Genomic DNA, 7,520 nt, shown 5'->3' on the forward strand with positions numbered 1-7,520 from the left:
CCCGGAGCCGAGTCGATTAGATTGTACAACACCTACAAATCGACTTAATTTCCTCCTATTCAACTTCTATGCATGGTCTAACAAGACTCGAGTTGGTTTATATCTTACAAGTCTTGTTGAGTAGATAAGAGATGGGGTAAAAATGCAAGGATTCATAGGCTTAGCATTTCATCAAACATAACATGTGCATAGGTTGACATCACAACAAGCAAGCAAATTTAATTAGGTGAACACATTAAATTAAGCATGAATCAATTCCCATGTTGGTTTCTCTAATTACCCATTAATCCTAACTAAGAGACTACTCACTCATTATCATGGAGAACATGTCATTAATGGTGTCAATCATTACAACAAGTGAAAACATGATAAGAGAATGAGGAAATAAACAATAAAGAGTAAAGGGTAAAAGATTTATACCAAACTTGAGATGATTCCAAATAATAAAGCAAAGAATAAAAGAAGAAACTTGATTGATTGATGAAGGGTTGTCAATCCTCCAATAATAACCCAATAATCTTCAATTACCCAAAAGTAACAAACTTGAACAATAATTAAGGAAAGATTAATGTGTATTTTGTGGAAAGATTCAAGAGTAATCTATTCTAATCTACTCCTAATCTAATCTAAGAAGAATTTCTAATGTGGAAGCCCCCTTTGATTATCATCAAAATGGGGTATTTATAGTAGTGCTTCATTAGGTTAACTAAGGCTAAACTAGCAATTAACATTTGTGATTTCTAGGTATGGAATCACTAGTCTTTCGGAGAGATGGGCATCTCTGCTGAAGACGCCACGATCCGCTGGTCCAGGAGGGGAATCCGCTCGGATTGTTGCAGGGGTGGACGAGCGGCTTTGGAGCTTGGACGCTCGGATTCAGGGCTTCTTGGACGAGCGCCTTGTCTCCTTGGACGCTCGGATTCTGCTTCAGAATCTTCCTCTTCGTTTACTTCTCATTTTCTTGAGATTAGTCTTTAGTTCTTGCCTTTCCTTCAATACTCGCTCAACCAAGATCGTCAATGTCCCTCCAAATAAGCTCAAGAGACGGGAATTTCCGCCTAATTGTCTCCTTTCCTACAAATCAAACACAAAGCAATAGGAAAGCAAAATAGAAAGCATTTGACGGATAAAACGACTATGAGACGCTATAATAATGTGCTAAATAGGCTCAATTAGGGGACTAAATGTGCGCAAATAATGTTCACATCACACTTACCCCAACTGACAATGACATTAAGGTAAACAATGTACAAAGATGACACATGATCACAAACGACACCGCGCCAAACACAGTGGTAACTAAACCACATAATCAACCGCTGTATTATGACTATAAAGGGGACCAAGTATAAGCTATACTAGACTTAGTAGAGTTGTTATAATGTCGGCCTATAGAAGAGTCATCTTAAAACTGTCATAACTTGAGATATAGACATGATAAAGATGTTATTTCAATTGAAGGTGATATCTTGTTCTCTTACGATTCGAAGGGTAGGTCACACGCCCAAAATGACTAAGAAACGAGTGAGATATGACTGTTTTACGAAAACTGGTCATTACTGAGAAATCCGTCGCACTCGACCGAGTGAGGGACACTCGACCGAGTGGACTCGCCACTCGACCGAGTGGCGCTCAATCAGAACACAGGATAAGGAAAATCTTTTCCTCTTATCCTCATTCATTCTATCTTCTTCCTTATCTCTCCAAACTCTCTCCCTTCTCTCTAAAACCCTCACAAACATCATATTAGGGGATTCAAGCTTGCTCTAGGGGATTGTTCACCTTATTCATCTTCCTTTCCACCTTGTAAGTCAAGATCTAACCTTTCTTATCTTGTAGTAAGCCCTAACTTTTGGGAGTTTTGATTTGGGTAATTAATTAGTAATTAGTATGTCTAATATGGGTAATTATTGGGTAATAATAAGGGATTTTGTATTGTTTTATAGTGTAGGATGGTTTGGGATGGTTATTATGTGGTATTGTAGTATGAGACGGTCTTATGAGACGTATCTTGCGTATCAATTGGATTGCTTGTGAAGAATGCTAAAAGGTAGGTTTATCCTACTCGGTTTCAATATTTTATGTGCATATTTGTGTGTCTTGCATCATCATTTTCATGTATGAGTCGATTGTGATAACAAGTTGGTATTTGAGGAAGTTTTATCCATGATATGTTGGGATTGAGTTCATGATGAGTCATGTAATTGGTGTTGTGTTGCATTTTCCTTGTAAGGTCATTGTTGTGTTATGTTGGAGATCATTGGTGGTGTTACTTGATTATTGAGGAGACGTAAGACGGTTGGGAGACCGTCTTACGCTTGATTCGCCTCTTGGAGCTTTCCACTCCAAGAGAGATATGCACATTAATGGCTTGAGTTACGGAGGGACTCGTGTGGTTGAGACACGACGTCTGGCAGAGGATCCGGTTAGCTTTCGGACCCGGTACGTCTGGGCGTGTCCTGGTACCTATTTGTGGTTGTTGGTATGTCTGGGCGTGTCCCGGTACTAGTGTGGTTGTCGGTATGTGTGGGCGTGTCCCGGTACCGTGGTGGTTATGGGTACGTCTGGGTGTGTCCCAGTACCGGAGTGGTTGTTGTTTGATAGCGTCTAATTCATGTTTTAGTCATGTTGCATACTCACGCACTTTGAGTTGAGTCACATTGTATTTATTTATTGAAACTGACGTTTGTCTGTCTGTGTAAAATTGTCACCTATTTCCGGAATGACCTGTGTCGATCCATATGATATTTCCGATCATATGGGGAGCAGGTTAAGTACAGGTTTGCTTGTTGACGTGATCGGAATTCGGGCCGCTACGACCTTTGGAGTTGAATACATAGTCACTAGGTAGATGTTATAGTCATAAACGAATTGTATTTCATTTATTCATTAGTTTATGTTTGTAATAACTAAACTTATTATTTATTTAATAAAGTTTCTTAATTGTAATTCCGATTTCACTGCCTCGGGAAACCGAGGGTAACATTTCCCAATTACCTTGGTCGGGTAAGAAGGGGGTGTTACAAAGTGGTATTAGAGCGACGATTTTGGAACCTAAGCCAATGAACCAAAATGAATCTAGGAGTGTCTAATATAATGAACACGACATGAGTACAATAGGCGGTCGGTTTTGAGTGAGAAGGTTCCCTCATTTCAAAACTAGATCATATTGTTTCGGTTGGTCACTACGTGGGTGGTTATAAGTCGGGAAGCATGAAGTGAAATGTTGCATGATTATACTTATGTTATAGTTTTGTTGAGCATCTTGTATGATATAGAAGTTGTGTGGTAAATGATAACATGTGATAGTTGAAATGATGCAATTGAATGTTTAATTGAGTGAGATATATGTGACACAAGTAGAGGATTGTTTCTTATGAAATGCATTTATTTGTATGACCGTTGCATATATGAATACGATGAGTTTTAAAGCCATAAATTGCATGTATTCTATAACGAGTTGGTAGGATTCTTACATGATATAGTTGTTCATTTGGTACATGTTGTTATGTGAAAATTGGAAGAAAGAGTAATGTGTATCACATGTTTTGAGAAATTGTTATTTCATGTTAGTGTGTGAGGGGCATTAGCCCCGTCCTTTGGCATGTTAGTACCGCATCTATGTTTGGATTTCACAAGTACTATAGTTAGAGTGTGATCGGTAATGGTTGTTAGTAAAGTAGTCGCTAGTATAAGAAAATTATTCTTAATCGAAAATTGCAAATCATAGAGAGGCACCTAATCGAGTGCGAGCTAGTACTCGACCGAGTACCAGTCACTCGACCGAGTAGACCAATTCCAGAAACTTAAAAATTTCTGGAAGTGAGTCACTCGTCCGAGTGGAGAGGACACTCGACCGAGTGGACTCAACACTCGACCGAGTGCCGATTTCTGAGCTGTAAATTTCGTAAAAATTGTGTTATTACCTTATTTATTTTACCTCCTTATTCTTTCGTCATTTAAGATTATTTCTAAAATTCTCTTGTTGATGTTTGTTTTTCGGATTCAAGTTTCTTCTTTCATTTTATCCTCTTAAAATGGCTAATCTCACCATGTAAGTGATGTTTTCTTCCTCTTATTTTCCAATTTGATTTTGTTTAAATCTACGCTAATTCCTCAATTTTGTCAATTAATGGCATGTTTTGCTTTATTCATGATATTAATAATCTTTTTATATCATTTATGATGTCAAGTGTAAACTTTCATGTTGAATTTTGCCCATTTTTTTATATATGAACTCAAAAATATGTGTTTTCTTGAGTAAATAATTTGATTTGATGTTCGTTGTATGGTTAATTGTTTGACAAGTACTAAAGTTTTGTTGTTATTACTAACTCTTGTTATGAATTTGAAATTTAGTGTTGAAAATTTTATCCCGGAAATTTTGAAAGCTTAATATTCATGCAGAAGTTTTGATTTTCGTGTTTAAAAACTTAGCTTAGTTGACTAATGAGGCTCAAAAACCTTGTTAATGGTGATATGTGTGGAAAATTATGGTGTTGATGCTCAAATTTTGATTTTTGTGCTTAATACTTGGTTTTATTGTGCTGCAAGCTTACAATTTTCTTAATAATGCGTTGTTTGCTTATATATGGATCAATGCTTTGTTCACCTTTTTGAGTCGTATAGTTTTGATGAGCAAAGACATGTCGATAATTTTTCGAGTAGTAGTTTTGATGAGGTTAGTTAGGCAAATGCTAATAATTTGTGATGAGTGGTGTGGTATTTGAGAGTTATGAGTGTGAAACATGTGTTTTATTGGGATTAATGTAAGTTTCGTTAGTTGGATTTGAACCGTGTAAGTAGGTAGGTGTATGATTCATGTTTGGGAAGTAGGGGTAGTAGGAAGTGACTTTAGCTTGCGTAAGGTGTCTTGAATTAAGTAAGATAAGTATATGAGGTAAATTGTGGATAACGAGTAAGGTGTAGTCTAGGTGGAATATTTGTTAAGTGGTTGAACTTATAGATAGTGAATGAGGTTGAATTGCATGTTGAGGGATATTGTTATTGAGAATGAATTAGGAACTTTAGTTGATGAATAACTGAGATATATGATGATAGAGTTAGTATTACCAAGTTTGAGTTTTGAGGTCATGAGAGTAAGAGTGTGGCATGTAATACTTGAGGGTTCAATCATATTGTTGAGGTATTTGATCATCCATGTTATAGGGTGTAATCGCTTAATTTGAGTGTGTATGCATGAAGCGTGAAAGTGATTGTATAGAAATCCGACCCTATAAATGGTAGTATAGATGTTGTTGTAAACTTGCCTCCCAAACGTCAAGAGAAGCATCCATAGTATACATCGTGATCTTGTGGTAGTGTCCATTTGGGCGATGATGTTATTATTATTCCTTGAGAGTAATGAGTGGTTAGGACCGTGTCCATGAGATAGTATAAATGTTGTGGCTACCGATGTGATTATTGTGGTTATTGATGACGGTATGGTGATACCGTCACCGGGTATGGGGAGAAAATAGAACGGTTACGAAAAGAATTATGAAATAGTATGTTTGTGTCGGTAGTGTGTCTCGAATGTTTCATCTTAATTGTGCGATAATCATGGCTATAAGGCCAAGAGTTTGTGTTTAAATTGAGTTATTTGATGGTGTATTAGTCACCGTCGGAGTCTATTAGCAATTGCGTGATGAAATAGAAAAGTTTAGAACCGAGTTGAGAATGAAAACATCATGCCCAGGTGACACTCGACCGAGTGGCCCTCTACACTCGATCGAGTGGCCGCCTACTCGACCGAGTGGCCTCCTACACTCGACCGAGTGGACTGCTTTGACCCTTGTTTTGTTGATATTTGACCAAATATTGAGGGTATACCCTAATTTCGCGGGTTATATTAGTTGACATGTGTTGGCTGAACATGTTAACCTTACATGGGTGATATTTTGTGAATTGTTTACGTTTGATTATATGATGTGGTATTTTGCAAGTAAATAGAAATTATTGACTCGGCGTGAATGGATTAATGACGGAAGTATTGATGATGGATGTGTGTTAATCGACATGATTTCATTTGGTTGTGTAAAAGTAAGATGAAAAATGCAAATTATGTGTTGCATAGTAATCATTTGCATGATTGTCATTATGGTCTTTCGTACGAGCGGAAGTATTGATGATGGATAGAAACGGAAATGGAAACACATGTGTGATCATGCGGTGGATTTGACGCGGTATATGCATGGTATGATGTCCGGAAATGGAAATGTTGATCATGGTTGAGTCACATTACGAGTAATTTTTGAATTAATTGATTGTTTTGTTGATCTAAAAATACGGGGTGTTACAACTCTTATACCACTTGTTAAATAATTAAGTCATAATATGAATCGTAAGATCTTAAATTACATGATTATATGGAATTCTATCTATTGTTAATCATATTAGAGAGGAGAAAATTTGTTGAATAATATACAAATCTTAATGGAGAAATAAGGTATCTCTCCCTTTACCTATAAAGCTTAGTGTACGTGTTTTTTAATATTTTTTGAGTGCTTTTTGTCATGGACAAATGTCACTATTTATAAGGAGGGAAAAGACTAAATTTAATAACTTCAAACATAACATTAAACTACCATCAATGTTAATTAAAAATGAAACTTACTCTTTAATTATAGTCCTTTATATACCATTAACTCATCGTAGTACATGTTTGACTATTTACCCCTCTAATGTACTACATCCATGAAAAAGAGAAAAAAAAACATCAACCACCAATATACCGTACACACCAATAATACATCATCCACTCACTGTAAAGTACAACAACTACCCCCACCCCCCTAACCGACCAGCCAAGCGACAGTCACTGCCCCTCTCCCCTCCGCCAAATGATTCAGCAGGCATGCGCACAACCTTCTCATTCACCCTCTACTCCCACGACCCCACAACTTACCATACCCATACCGACAACCATGCAGACGACACCTCGCCTTTGCCCACAACGCTGTCTATTAGGAATATATGAAATTTAGTTAGCAGAAGTTAGTTAACATCAGTTATTTTGTTATATTCCTACGTTAGTTATGAGTAGTATAAATACTTATAATATATGATCATTTTTACTTACACTTCTATAATCAATATATTCTTTTTTCTTGTTCTCTATCTCTAATTCTTCTCTCTTCAATATTATTACTCATATTAATCAAACTAATATACATTCATCATCACATAGATAACTCTAGGTTTTAATATGGTATCATCATGCAGTATTATGATTCTGGGTAATTTTTGATCTGTTTCTTGCCTGTTGATTCAAGAAATAGGTATTCTCCAAGTCGTTTCCGCATTCAAATTAGTAGTTTTATGGGTTTAAAACGTGTGCTTTAGTGGTTATTCTTCGTCTGTTCTTCATTATTTCATACAGTTCTTGCTTTTCTTTACAATTAGTTAAATCATGCCCGATTTAACTGATACTTCTGTTAATCATAGTTATGATTACTATGATGACCCATTATTTCTTTCTACTGTTGATTGATATATGATTAGTTTAGACCGCTTCCCCT

Source organism: Silene latifolia, chromosome 10 (genome assembly GCF_048544455.1).
Source record: "Silene latifolia isolate original U9 population chromosome 10, ASM4854445v1, whole genome shotgun sequence".
Taxonomy (NCBI): Eukaryota; Viridiplantae; Streptophyta; class Magnoliopsida; order Caryophyllales; family Caryophyllaceae; genus Silene; species Silene latifolia.